The sequence below is a fragment of the Nicotiana tomentosiformis genome, chromosome 9 (genome assembly GCF_000390325.3).
Source record: "Nicotiana tomentosiformis chromosome 9, ASM39032v3, whole genome shotgun sequence".
Lineage (NCBI taxonomy): Eukaryota > Viridiplantae > Streptophyta > Magnoliopsida > Solanales > Solanaceae > Nicotiana > Nicotiana tomentosiformis.
Window position 1 is genome coordinate 49749223 of NC_090820.1, and position 14805 is coordinate 49764027.

General features: G+C 38.6%; 1 long non-coding RNA gene across 1 annotated transcript; it reads right to left on the reverse strand.

The window, feature by feature from the left end:
• Window positions 1–339: 339 nt before the first annotated feature.
• LOC104108212 (uncharacterized) lies at window positions 340–1079 on the reverse strand. Its single transcript, XR_688969.4, has 2 exons — window positions 808–1079; window positions 340–614 (listed from the first exon to the last, which is right to left on the reverse strand). It is a non-coding gene; the product is annotated as an uncharacterized lncRNA (long non-coding RNA).
• Between the last annotated feature and the right edge of the window lie 13726 nt (window positions 1080–14805).

The window sequence follows — 14805 nt, forward strand, 5'->3', positions numbered from 1 at the left end:
TAGTGAGGGTTGATCTTTTGATGTGATGTTTTCTTAAGAGTTCTCTTGGTATGGATGAAGGCCCCTATTCATTTAATTTTCTAGATGTATGAATGCTTTGTGGTTCAGCTTTGTGTGAGGTTTAATTGACAGCTTCTATCATTGCCTATTGTAGATTTTTTGTTTATTTGGCAAGAAAACTCAACGAAAACCCCCCTTTATATTAACTTAGTCTTTGATTTGAACAATCATGATGTCACGATTCAAAATTTCAATCATAGGATCGTGATTGTGCCTAATATCAACTTACTAGACAAGCCAATATTAGCTAATTCAATTTAACAATTTAAAATCAAATGATTAAGAATATAAATCTGAAATATTTGTAATATAATAATCTGAAACCAACGCAGCCTAGTCTAGACCCAAAAACTGATATCACAAGTACATGGACTGCTAAAAGTACTAAAAATAAGGTTTGAAATAAAATATAATTGTCCGAAATAAAATAAACAGTATAGTAGATAAGAAGGGGACTTCGAAATCCGCGAACACCGTGCACCTCTATCTCAAGTCTCCTGATAATGACAGTCCGAGCAAATCTCCACTAAGCGTCGTTGGGACAACACTAGGATCTGCACAAGAAGTGTAAAAGTATAGTATGAGTACAATCGACCACATGTACTCCGTAAGTGTCAAGCATAATCTCGACAAAGTAGTATCGAGACTATAACAAGGCAGTCATTATAAACATGTACGAGCTTAAATAGAAAAATAATAACGGAATAGAGAAGCAACAATTGAAATGGAAACAGGATAAAAAAATACACAACAGAGGGCCCCAAAATATTATCTATGCTCAGATTCACAACACAACATGGGAACGGAATTAACAACCAACAACAATCATAATATAACTTCTCCATTGTGCTGCGCAACCCGATTCACACATATATACCACTGCCATTTGTGGCGTTGATACACCCAATGCTTATCCCCTCCCGTGAACATTAGAAATTTATAAGACTTTCAAGAAAGGCCAATCAGCTGGTGACGCATATAGGAATTAAGGTGATACGTGTTTCATTGAGTTTATGCCAGCTGACCCACCGAATGGAATGGAATGGAATGGACGGCGCGGGGCAACCCGTTTGGTACATCGGGGCAGTGGAGTTTTTAGACCGGAGATACATAATGAAAGTACATCTTCCTTCTTTTCCATTCTACAAAAATCACCAGTTTTGGTTTTTCCTGAAAACGCTCTCACATTCTCTAAGAGCTCTTAATGATGCAAGATCAAATAAAAGGCAAACCTGGCAAAATTTAACGTAAATAATCTTGTGAGTATCATTGTAGCACCTGTCTCCTTGTTGTGCTGATTTTGGGGATTTCCTTAATGGTGAAAATCAAGTATTTCTCGTACTCGTCCTTGGGCGGGGTCATTGCAAAACGATCGGGGCTTATGTATGGGGCTTAGTTCTGTAAGGTTTATGCCCCAAGCGTCCGACCGTGCGTCCTAAACATGCCTAACGTCCAACGCTCGTGGTTCGCCTAACAGTTCTAACGCAAATCACGTGTCGAATTTTCTAATTAATATCGTTGACCTTCAAAATTCTTTAACAAATTAATGATAAAAATTCTATTCATCGATAGGAATATGAAGATTGAGCATAACTTTAATAATGAGACATAGTATTGCGAATTTATATTTTCACTTGTTATTGGTCGTGTCTTAGTTCATTTGTCCCTCCTTGTTATACACTTTTATTAATTTGATATCTTAAACTAATTTGTATTTATTCATGAAGGAGTAATATTTTATTTATCGTACTAATAAGATTTTATTAATTATTTACTTTTAAGAAGGTAAAATGTGGAGTTTGATCATTTTTTTAAAGAAATTATAAATTTTTAATTATTTGAAAGTTAAAGACGTTATACGTGATTTGTATGTATTAGTTATAATTAAGAATCATGCTATATATTTTTTTTCTATGAGTTCCTTTAATTTTCTTTTAATTTTTAAATTTAAATTTAAATTTTATCTTTTTGTGTTATTATGTTATTTTATTAATTTATAAATTAAAATTTTTAAAGATCCATGGGGCTTACGCTCCCCCCCCCTCCAGTCTTACGCATCACCCCATATCAAGTAAAACGCCCCACCTCACGCCCCCGCCTTTTAAAACATTGCTTTTAAGTAGCGTATAATAGATTGTTTGACTAGTTTTTTGTGAGGATGGAGTATATATATTTCACATGTTTATAGTTTTCTTCAATTTTTATGTAATTTTATCTGTTTATAAATATTTACTATCATTATATTATTTTATAAAATATTAAAAATTAAATACATATGGGGCTTACGCCCTGTGGCTCCCGGCTTACGCCTCGCTGAGGCATATGTAAAACGCCTCGCCTTACGCCCAAGGCCTTTTAAAACACTTCTGAAAATAACTGCCATATTAGAGTAATAACCTAAGAAGCAAGTTAATTTTCTAAGAAATGTATGTAAGGCAATCTTTTTTTTTTGCATGGTTTGATATAAGTGTATCTTTCTGTTTGATCATTATGGTGTAATCCTGAATTGGTCTAAGTTCTTCTTGAAATATTGTTCATGTTTATGTATGTTCTTCACCGGTGGAACTTTTTGCCCAATCTAAGATGTTTCCGGATAATATCATAAGGTTGTGAAATATCATTCACTTTGAGTCTAACTTTGATATCTCTTATAATTGACTTTGTATCATACTTTCATTTCTATGTATTTATTTTAATAAAATGAGTTCCCGATGGGATCGGGTACAGAATGATGAGTTACATGTTATGACCGAGTCCCCAATGGCACAGGGTATGAAATGATGTGTTAGAAAATATCACCGAGCCTCGATGAGGCCGGGTATGAATAATGTGTTGTGTGATATCACTGAGCCCCGATGAGGCCGGGTACGAAATGATGTGTCAACGTGTTATTAGTGAGCTCTCTCTCTCTCCGAGGCCGGGTACGATATGATGCGATATGACATAGTGGGCCCCAAAGAGTGGCTAAGTATCACGTGATACAACATACACCAAATGGTGGATTTATCCTTATAAACTTGTATGTACTTATATGTTACATTCCATGTTTCCGTACGTAAGAGTACGTCGTAAGTCAATTGACGTAGCTCAAAAATGAGATCATCTTTGAAAGTACATAAAGTAAGTTAATCATGTTACCTTGGAGGATACAAATATTTAAGATAATGAATAACAAGTACCAAGAGGATTGGAAGACTTAGAAGCTAAACGAATTGAAGAAAATAAATTTCGTCAAAAGTCGACAATTTGGGAATATTATAACATGTACTTTTAGGTTGAGACTAGGGTTCTTAAAATAATAAGGAGATTATATTATGAGTTATTTTAGTCGTATGATAGTTGTATGCTATGTTGAAGTCAAGCGAGTTGTGGAACAAAAGTTGGCAAAGGTCATCAGAAGTTACATTTGTAAATGTGCTAAATATTAGGTCAAATATAGCTGAGATTTTTTCCCAATATACTTGGATTTACGGAATGATCTACCTACCAAATTGAAGATCGAGACTAGTTTCTAACTCATTAAACCGTTCATCTATACGTCATCGGAGTAGAGAGGTATTCGTATTTTTGCGAGACTGCACAAGCAGCTCCCATTGGGACCTACTTACGTGGTGCACGACCCTTGAACATTTTAAAGTGCATAGATGGCTCATTTTTGGTCACTTTCGACCAAGGACATTTCACAAACTCTCTCAACACCTCTCTAAAAGTTCTCCAAGGTTCCAAGTTGAATCCAAGGTGGTTTTACATAGACCTAACCTCAAAAGTTAGCCTAAGTGAAGAAAAGAGTCTTTATGGTGTTGTGATGTTATTAAGAGCACTTGTATGCTAAGGGAAGCTTTGGATCGAGTTTTTTCTGATTATTTAAGGTAGGTGTAACACCCTATATCTTGTGCATAATATTATATATGTGTTGGTTAAGTTATTTGGATGAAGAATTACAAGATAGCACTTGAAATGATATAAGAAGTTGTTGTCTCTTATTGGACTATTTTGGAGTTGTATATATGACTTCATATGGATAAAAATCGTGGGGAATAGCTTTGTTATAATGTTTTTATTATTTATTGTGCTTTTCAATATGTTGAGTATGTTGATGATGTTCTAATTAGGATAAGAAGCGACCACACACTACCTAGAAGTTGTTCATGTTGTTGTTGTTGGATTGTTGGGCTGTTTGAGGGTTAATTAGGAGATGAATAGGAGGTTAGAAGTCCTCCAATTGTACTTAATATCATTCTGGACATGTTGTCAAGTTAATAAATGGATGACTTTGGGGTTAAATGGTTCAAAAGGGATTCAATCTGAGCTTGTCGCTAGTCGTGTTAAATAGTAATTCCGTTGGTGATGTTTGTGCACTTGTTGTATAGATTGATTTGTGTTGTTAGGTTGTTGGATGTGCTGTGGTGCTGAAAGTATATAGTTAAAGGTTGTATGTGTTCTTTTTATTTTTATGGACTTGGGATAAGCAAGGAAAACAGGAGAGATGTTGCCCGTTTTAATATAAAATAAGCTTGTTGTTTGTTATACGATATTTGCATCTTTCATAGCTTAACGATATCATTATTATCGTTGTTATAGATTAAAGTGAGATGAGATGATTTCAACATGGTTATTGGAAATATTGTGATAAGGTTTGTTAAGGCTAAACTTTTCCTTCATTTTGGCATGATCCCGTAACTACATGCGTTTGATAACAAGACATAAAGAGAAGTTCGTACTCCTGAATTTATGTACATTATCTTTGTCTCGTAAGTTACAGTATTCACCCTTATCGGGACTTTATATCCAGTTAAGTATTTTCTTCTTTCAATTAGTAGAGTAGAGAGTCTATATACATACAGTATTTTCACCACTACCGAGCTATAATCGGTGGGTAGGACCCTATTGGGCAACCTTTGATAAGATGGTAAGTTATATGCCGAGCCTACTGTTGTCGAGCGCCTATGAGCAAGCCCAAAATGGATGAGATATCAAGACTAGTATGGCCGAGCGCCTATTAGCGAGCCTACAACGGCAGAGTAGTTACACGTACCGAGCTTTATAGGGTCGGGAATCGATTTTACTTACTATATTGAGAAAGTTGAGTCAGTATCAGCATGTAAGCATATATTCATATTATCTTTGATTCCCAGTTACTTTCAGTTGTCATATTATCCATCTAGTTTCAGCTTTCAATTATTCTATTGCCTTATATACTTAGTACATTATTTCGTACTGATGTCCTTTTTGTCGAAAATGTTGTATTTCATGCCTGCATGTTCTGATAGATAACCGGATAGAACTTCCTAATAGACAGAGCCAAATATCAGCCTGATTCGGGGTTACCCCTCCCGAGTTCACAACTACAGAGTGGTACGCGCGGGCCTAATATGGCACTGGGTGCCGGCCACACCTCCCCAGGTTTAAGGCGTGATATTATGATTCGAGGTTATCACAGTGTACGTCCACGGTGGCTTGTCTTCGGTATTCAGGTTGAAGTTGTGTATCCATATCTTTTATGTTATGTCTTCGGTTTACATGCATATTATCAGCTTTAGATACTCAGTACATCATTCGCAATGACGTCCCTCTCTTTTGGATGTTATGTTCATGCCCACAGGTACAGATAGACCTGGTGATGTCCCTCTCCAGTAGGGTGCTCGCTTCAGCTGTTGGTTGTGGCACTCTACTTCTCCGAAGTAGCTGCTTATAAGTATAGGTACGGAAATGTATGTTCCAATCATTTTGGTTACGGTGCGGCCTTGTCCCGAACAAGTTATGTATTCAAGTACTCTTAGAGGCTTGCAGACTAGTGTTCGGGTATGTGTGAAAGTTGTTTATGACCTTGTTGATAACGGTTGTGTGTATATATATACAAAATATTAAGATTTCTTCTACAGTTAGTTGTGATTACTTAAGTTTTGGTATTGCACTTGGAGGACTTGTCGGCCCAAATTTCATATTGAAGGGGTCTAAGTATAGATGTTGGTTTGCACGGGCCTTCAGACATCGTGTGTTGGTCGCACCTCCCTAGGTTAGTGTGTGAAAGGCATGTAACTCGATCCCATATACAATATCAATATCGTTGCGGCGTGCAACCCGATCCCAAATATCATATCAATATCTGTTGTGGCGTGCAATCTGATTCAAAATATCATATCAATATATGTTGCGGCATGCAACCCATCCCATACATAACATATATGTACAATTCTACAACCAACTACAACATATCTCACAACGAAATGCAAAAAGGGAACTAAGCAAATGAAGTCTCTAATACAGGTTAATATTCATAGTAGAGTGAAATGGAAGCAACTAAGGAAATTAAGCAAATAAAGTCATAAGACAAGTAAAAGCGGCTAACTAACAGCATATAAAAGCATAAGGTAAGTAAAGACAGTCAATAAAAGAAGACATGGATATATGGAAACATATAGCAATTTAAGGCATAAAGGAAAACATGAATTTAACAAGTAAGGCAAGTAGCAATTAAAGCACATAGCGAATAATAACATGCAATAAAAGAGAGCATGGTCTAAATAAAAACATGCAATTAAGTAGCCTTCCCCACATGTTTAACCCATGACAATGAATATACACTCGTTACCTTATACATACGTTGTACCCAAGTATAAATCAAGTATCAAATAGACCAATCAAGTCCTAATTCCCTCAAGTCAAGGTTAACCACGATACTTACCACTTTTTGGAATCAAATCAACAATCAACCACGTTTTTTCCTTTAGAACAATCCTCCTAACCAACCAAATCTAGCCAATTATCATTCAAATAATCCAAAACAAGTTTTAGATACTACCCACGAATAAAAAAGATTCAATCTTTAACTAAATTGAAAAGGTCAACCCCATGCCCCACGTGGTCGAAATCCGATATTCGGACCAAATTCCAATTACCCATTTACCCTCGAGCTCGGTTATGTAATTTGTTTTGAAATCCGACCACAATTCGAGGTCTAAATCTCAATTTTACAAAATTTCTAAATTCTGCCTAAAACTCCTAATTTCTACCTTGAAATTCTTAGATTTGATGAAAAAATTCATGAAAAGGTAATGGCAATTGATGGAAAATGAATTAGAGTTGCTTACCAATATATTTGGGAAGAAAATGCTCTTAAGAAATCTCCTCTATAGAGTTTAGGGTTGAAAATTGGTGTAAAATGAGTTATGACCCACAATTACCCACTTTTACCCAGCTGCAAATGTCGTAATTGCAAGATCCGAAAATATGAACCTGTTACATCTCGCGTTTTCGTACGTTAAAATTTCTTCTTCAGTTAATCGACGTAGACTCGAGGATGAGATTATCTTGAGGTTAACGTATTTATGCTATTTATAACAAGCGATAAGTAAGTGCCATGAAGGATAAAGGATACACGAATTAAAGAAAATGAGTCTCATTGAAGGTTATCGATTTGGGATAAAATACAGTCCGAGCTATAATACCCGATATTTATGGACTAGTACCATACAAGGTACCATATGACCATGATAGTATGATGTATAAAGTATATTAAAAATGAGTAGTATTTTAAGTAATTTGAGATAATTATTAATTATATGGATAATTGGTTAATTATCGAGTAACGGAATATTACATAATTAATTAATGAGTTATAAGATAAGATTAACCCTCCCCCACGTGGCAGCAAGCCACTACTAAGGCATATGACTCTTAGTCATATTGTCTTAGATGGCCATCTAAAGTAAGACTTATTACAAGTCTACTTACGTGTAAGACTTATTACAAGTCTTGGTTTCATTTTATTTGGACATAGAATAATAAAGTAAGAAAATCATATACCTTTCTTTCTAATTCAAACCATTTCAAAAACAGACGCTAAAACTCAATCCAACAAAATTTCTTGCGATCAAATCAAATCCAGCGAGAATTATTAGCACCTTAGCAACGTAAACTTTTGCGGTTCTAAAGGAGTACGGTGCAACCTTTTCCAAAAATATTATAGAGATTTTTCCCTACTCCGTGTATGTTAAGGAAATCTCTTCTTTCTTTTTGGCATGATCCAAATAATACAGAAGAAATGAGCAAGCGCACAGTTTTCATAAACGACTCTATTCATAAAAATACTAGGGGTCTCTATGTTCTTGATTCCCCATGTGACATATTATTATATCTCCTGTTCATGGGTCTCAGAATGATACTCAGTTGATAAAGTTTATCCGAAACGAATATTGATATTATTAACATATTTCCATGCATTTCATTCATTTATACTTGTACATTGACCCATGACCAGATAGCGTTATATACGCGTATTTATATATATATGTATATGGGATATGGGAAAAGGTTATGGCGTTATATACGCACCACCACCTGATCAGTTGGTATATATTGATGATTTTGCCCATAGTGGACTAGATGATATGATGGGATGCCCTCAGAGGCTTGATGATATTATGTACACCTATACTATGCATGGCACGACATTAATACGCACGTGCATGACATTATAAATGTTTCAGGATTTACAAACTGATTTAGACTTATAGTCGGAATTCTTTATTCCATGTTTTGTCTGTCATTTATGTTCTAATTTTTATGACTTACATACTCAGTACATTATTCGTACTGACACCCTATTCCCGGGGCCTGCATTTCATGCCCGCAGGTGCAGGTAGGCAAGTCGACGGTCCCCCTTCTTAGGATCCCCGATCATCGAGAGTTGACGTGCTCCACTTGATCTGGAGCTGCTTTCGATTTTGGTATGATATGCTTGTATACATATGTGGGTATGACGCGGCCCAGTCCCGTCCTTGTATAGTAGTATTTTCTATTAGAGGTCTGTAGACAGTTATGTATAGTTGGATAGTATGTGGCCTTGTCGGCTTCAGTTTTGGGTATATATAGTTGTCTATAGCAGCCTTGCCGGCTCGCCCCACTGTATTTCGTATGTCTATCTATATATATCTTTTGGGCAGGTTTCCCTCATATACACTATTCATGTTTATATCTTTGACATATGCTTAAGGGTGTTCGACAGGTAGGACTCGGGCATACACCGCGGCCCATCGATTTGGGTCGTGACAAAAGTGGTATCAGAGCAGTTCTGTCCTAGGGTTGTCTAGAGACCATATCTAGTAGAGTCTTGTTTATGGGTGTGTTGTGCACCACACTTATAAACATGAGGCTACAGGACATATAGGATGTTATCCTCTTTTCTTATCTTAGATCGTGCGACGTAAGAATTTATGTTCCTAATGATATGCTATATTTTCAGCAATGCCTCCAAAGACTACAGCCGCCTAGAAGGGAAAATATGTGGCGGGTGAGATTACTAGTCGAGCGCCACAAGTGACCAGGGATCAGGGAGAGTCTCATAGTGAGATTCCATCTCAGACTTCACATACCCCGCCCTCTCCAGGAGAGCTCCGAGGGGCACTAGCTCCAGCGCCCGCCCCTGTACGTTCAGCCCCTCAGCTGGATGCACCGGGTCAGGAGATGAGAGATGTTATTCAGCTATTAACTCGATTAGTATCCGCACAGGCTCGGCGTCAGGAAGTAGGTATTGGTCATGCAGATAGGTCCGTCAGTGCGAGGGTTCGTGGTTTCATTAATTTAGACCCTCCGGTATTCACGTGGGCAGATCCAAACGAGGACCCTCAGGTATTTATTGATAGAATGCAGAGGACATTGAGGGTCATGAAGGCCACTACGACTGAGTTAGTTGAGCTAGCTTCCTATAGACTCCAAGATGTTGCAGTTAATTGGTACGAGTCTTGGGAATTGTCTAGAGGTGAGGATGCCCCTCCAGCAGTATGGCAGGAGTTTACAGAAGCTTTTCTTTGTCATTATCTGCCACCAGAGCTTAGACGGGCTAGAGTTGATAGGTTCTTGACCCTTCGGCAGGGTAACATGAGTGTTCGAGAATACAGTCTTCAGTTTGATTTGTTGGCTAGGTATGCTCCCACTATTGTATCTAAGATGGAGGATCGGGTTCACCGGTTCGTGATGGGATTAGAGCCGCACTTTTTTAACGATTGTATGTCGGTCTCACTTCAGCCAGACATGGATATTTCTCGTATTCAGGCATATGCTTAGGGTGTAGAGGAGCTTAAGCAGAAGAACATGGCTGATCATGAGCATGATAGGGCCCAAAATAAGAGAGTGGGGTCTTTGGGTCCTTCTGGTGAGTTTCGAGGTGGTCAAAGACCATAATACCTGAGGTATCCAGCCCAGCCATCGGCTAGCGCACCCCCTCAGTTTGGCTGTAAGAGATTTGATCGTTCCACATATTCAGGGCCTGGTCAAAATTGCAGGGCCTCAGGTTCTTAGTATAGGGGTGAGTCAAGTCAGATGAGGCCACCCTTGCCACGATGTGCTTAGTATGGTAATCAGCATGTCGGGCAGTGCCGTATGGGGTTGGGTGTTTGTTATACTTGTGGTTATCTGGGCCACATTATGAGAGGTTGTCCGACGAGGGATGATACAAGCATAGCTTAGCCAGTGGGATCTGTAGTTGGTTCTTCATCATCAATATGCCCCCTTGGGCAAGGTTCACAAGCACCAATGAGTTGTGGTAGAGGTAGAGGCGGAGCATCTAGCTCAAGTGGTCCTCAAAACCGTATTTATGCGTTGGTAGGATGATAAGATCGGGAGTCATCGCATGATGTTATTACAGGTATATTATCATTCTTCGCATATGATGTATTTGCACTGATTGACCCAGGTTCCACCTTATCATATGTTACAATGTTGGTTGCTAGTAAGTTTGGAAAAAAACCTGAATTGGTTAAACCTTTTGAGGTGTCTACACCTGTTGCGGAATCAGTGGTAGCTAAGCGAGTATATAGGGGTTGTATAATAGTGGTTCATAGTCGATCTATCATAACGGACCTAATCGAGTTAGATATGGTAGAATTTGATGTTATAATGGGTATGGATTGGTTGGCTTCTTGTCATGCCAGTGTTGATTGTAGATCAAAGATAGTCCGATTTTAATTTCCAGGGGAGCCCGTTTTGGAGTGGAAAGGTAATACGGCGTCGCTGAGAGGTAGATTTATTTCCTATCTCAAGGCAAGGAAGATGATCAGAAAGGGTTGTACTTATCACTTAGTTCGGGTTCAGGATGTGGAAGTAGAGTCACCAACCATTCAGTCCATCCCTGTGGTTAATGAGTTTCCCGATGTTTTTCCTGATGGGCTTCTGAGTCTTCCGCCAGAGCGGGAAATTGAGTTTGCTATTGACCTACTACCATATACTCATCCAATATTTATTCCTCCCTATAGAATGGCCCCCGCAAAGCTGAAAGAGTTAAAGGAACAACTAAAGGACTTGCTTGAAAAAGGCTTTATCAGACCTAGTACATCACCGTGGGGAGCACCTGTGTTATTTGTGAGGAAGAAAGATGGTTCATTACGGATGTATATTGATTATAGACAGTTGAATAAGGTGAAAACCAAGAATAAGTACCCGCTCCCGAGGATTGATGATTTATTTGATCAGTTGCAAGGTGCTAAGTGTTTTTCAAAGATAGACTTGAGGTCCGGGTACCATCAAGTAAGGGTTAAGGAGGAAGATATTCCGAAGACAGCATTCAGGACCAGATACGTGCACTTTGAGTTTCGTGTTATGTCATTCGATTTAACCAGTGCCCCAGCAGTATTCATGGATTTGATGAACCGTGTGTTCAGGCCCTTTTTAGATCTGTTCGTAATTGTATTTATCGACGATATATTGGTGTATTCTCGTTCAGAGGCTGAGCATGTATATCATTTGCGTATTGTGCTCAAAGTTCTACAAAAAAGGAAAGTTGTATGCAAAATTCTCTAAATGTGAATTCTGGTTGAACTATGTAGCTTTCCTTGGGCATATCATTTCGAGTGAAGGTATCGAGGTTGATACGCAAAAGATTGAGGCAGTAAAGACTTGGCCTAGACCCACGACACCGACGGAGGTTTGTAGCTTTCTCGGTTTGGCAGGTTATTACAGGAGATTTGTAGAGGAATTTTCTTCCCTTTCAGCACCTTTGACAAAGTTGACTCAGAAGGGAGCAAAGTTTCAATGGACTGATGCTTGCGAACGGAGTTTCCAGGCATTGAAGGACAGATTGACTTCTGCACTGGTTCTAACACTCCCAGGAGGGACTAATGTTTATGTTATCTATTGTGATTCTCCAGGCATTGGATTGGGTTGCGTGCTGATGCAGCATGGTAAGGTTGTAGCTTATGCTTCTAGACAATTAAGAAAGCACGAGAAGAATTACCCGACCCACGATTTAGAGTTAGCCGCAGTAATTCATGCACTAAAGATGTGGAGGAACTACTTGTATGGCATTCATATTGATATCTATACGGATCATAAGAGCATCCAGTATATCTTCAAGCAAAAGGAATTGAATTTATGTCAAAGAAGATGGTTGGAGCTACTTAAATACTATGACGTTGATATTTTATACCATCCGGGGAAGGTGAATGTAGTAGCCGACGCCCTCAGCCGTAGATCTATGGGTAGCCTGTCATATTTACAACCAGAAAATAGGGGAATAGCCCATGAGATTCATCAACTAGCTAGTCTTGGAGTTCGGTTACTAGACTCAGGTGATATTGGAATTACTATTCAGGATGCGGCAACATTCTCTTTAGAAACTGAAGTAAAGGAATGCCAGTACGAGGATCCTGTGTTAGTTCATTATAGGGGAAGGAGAAGACACCGTTTGAAATTATAGAAGATGGGGTCCTCAGATATCGAGGATGATTATGTGTCTCTAATATCGCAGGGCTTCGTCGGCAGGTTATGGGAGAAACTCACTATTCTCGTTATTCTATCCATCTAGTAGCAACAAAGATGTATCATGATATCAGGGAAGTATATTGGTGGAACGGAATGAAAAAGGATATAGCAGAGTTTGTTGCTCAGTGCCCTAACTGTCAGCAGGTCAAGATTGAGCATAAAAACCCCGGTGGATTATTGTAGGCTATAGAGATTCCGACTTGGAAGTGAGAAGTAATCAATATGGATTTCATCGTAGGCTTACCTCGTACCCAGCGTAAGTTCGAATCTATATGAGTGATTGTTGATAGGCTTACAAAATCAGCCCATTTTCTGCCCGTTAGGACTACATATTCCGCACAGGATTATGCAAGGCTTTATATTAAGGAGATAGTATGACTGCATAGTGTCCCTGTATCTATTATCTCGGATAGAGGAGCTCAATTTACAGCTAACATTTACAGGTCCTTGTAAAAAGGATTGGGGACTCAAGTAAGTCTTAGTACAACATTTCTTCCCCAGACAGACGGACAGGCTGAGCGTACTATTCAGACACTTGAAGACATATTACAGGCTTGTGTGATAGACTTCAAGGGTAGCTTAGATGATCATCTGCCGCTTATTCTGTTCGCATATAATAATAGCTACCATTCTAGTATTCATATGGCTCCATACAAAGCTCTTTGCGGACGGAAGTGTAGGTCGCCTATAGGGTGGTTCGATGTTGGGGAAACTATGTTAGTAGGACCAGAATTGGTACAGCAGGCAATCGAGAAAATTAAGCTTATATAGGAAAGGCTATTAGCAGCTCATAGCCCTCAGAAGTCTTATGCGGATAATCGATGGCGAGACTTGGAGTTTCAGATTAATGACTGGGTATTCCTAAAGGTATCACCGATGAAAGGTGTCATGAGGTTCTGTAAGAAAGGAAAACTTAGCCCTCGGTACACTGGACCATATAGGATCATACGCAAGGTAGGCCAAGTAGCATATGAGTTAGACTTGCCTTCGGACTTGGAGTCTGTATATCCAGTCTTTCATGTGTCTATGCTCCGTAAATGTATCGGAGATCCTTCCAGAATCGTGTCAGTTGACAACCTTCAGGTCACCGAGCAGCTATCATATGAAGAAACTCCCATTGCTATATTAGATAGACAGGTTCGGAGATTGAGAACTAAAGATGTAGCTTCGGTGAAAGTACTTTGGAGAAACAACAATGTGGAAGAAATGACTTGGGAGGCCGAGTAAGACATGAAGTCTAGATATACCTACTTATTTCTTCCTCCAGAGAAGGGTCCGACTGAGACATCAAAACCTTAAGGTACGTGTATGGATTCTTGTGTGAGTTATTGTCATTGGTCGTGTAAGGCCATTGTCGTAATTGATGATTGTGGTCCTATGTGGTGTTGAATTATTGAGTTTCTACAGGAAGCGTTGGTAGTAGTATTGTTACAAAGGCGACTCTGCCAAAGTTATATAGATCCCGGGGAGTTAAACATTCGAAGACGAATATTTCTAAGGGGGGAGGATATTACATCTCGCGTTTTCGTACATTAAAGTTTCGTCTTCAGTTAATCGATGTAGACTCAGGGATGAGATTATCTTGAGGTTAATGTATTTATGATATTTATAACAAGCGATAAGTAAGTGCCATGAAGGATAAAGGATACACGAATTAAAGAAAATGAGTTTCATTGAAGGTTGTCGATTTAGGATAAAATACGGTCCAAGCTATAATACCCGATATTTATGGACTAGTACCATACAAGGTACCATATGACCATGATAGTATGATGTATAAAGTATATTAAAAATGAGTAGTATTTTAAGTAATTTGAGATAATTCTTAACTATGTAGGTAATTGGTTAATTATCGGGTAACGGGACATTACCTAATTAATTAATGAGTTATAAGATTAACCCCCCCCCCCCACCCACATGGCAGCAAGCCTCTACTAAGGCATATGACTCTTAGTCATATTGTCTTAGGTGGCCATCTAAAGTAAGACT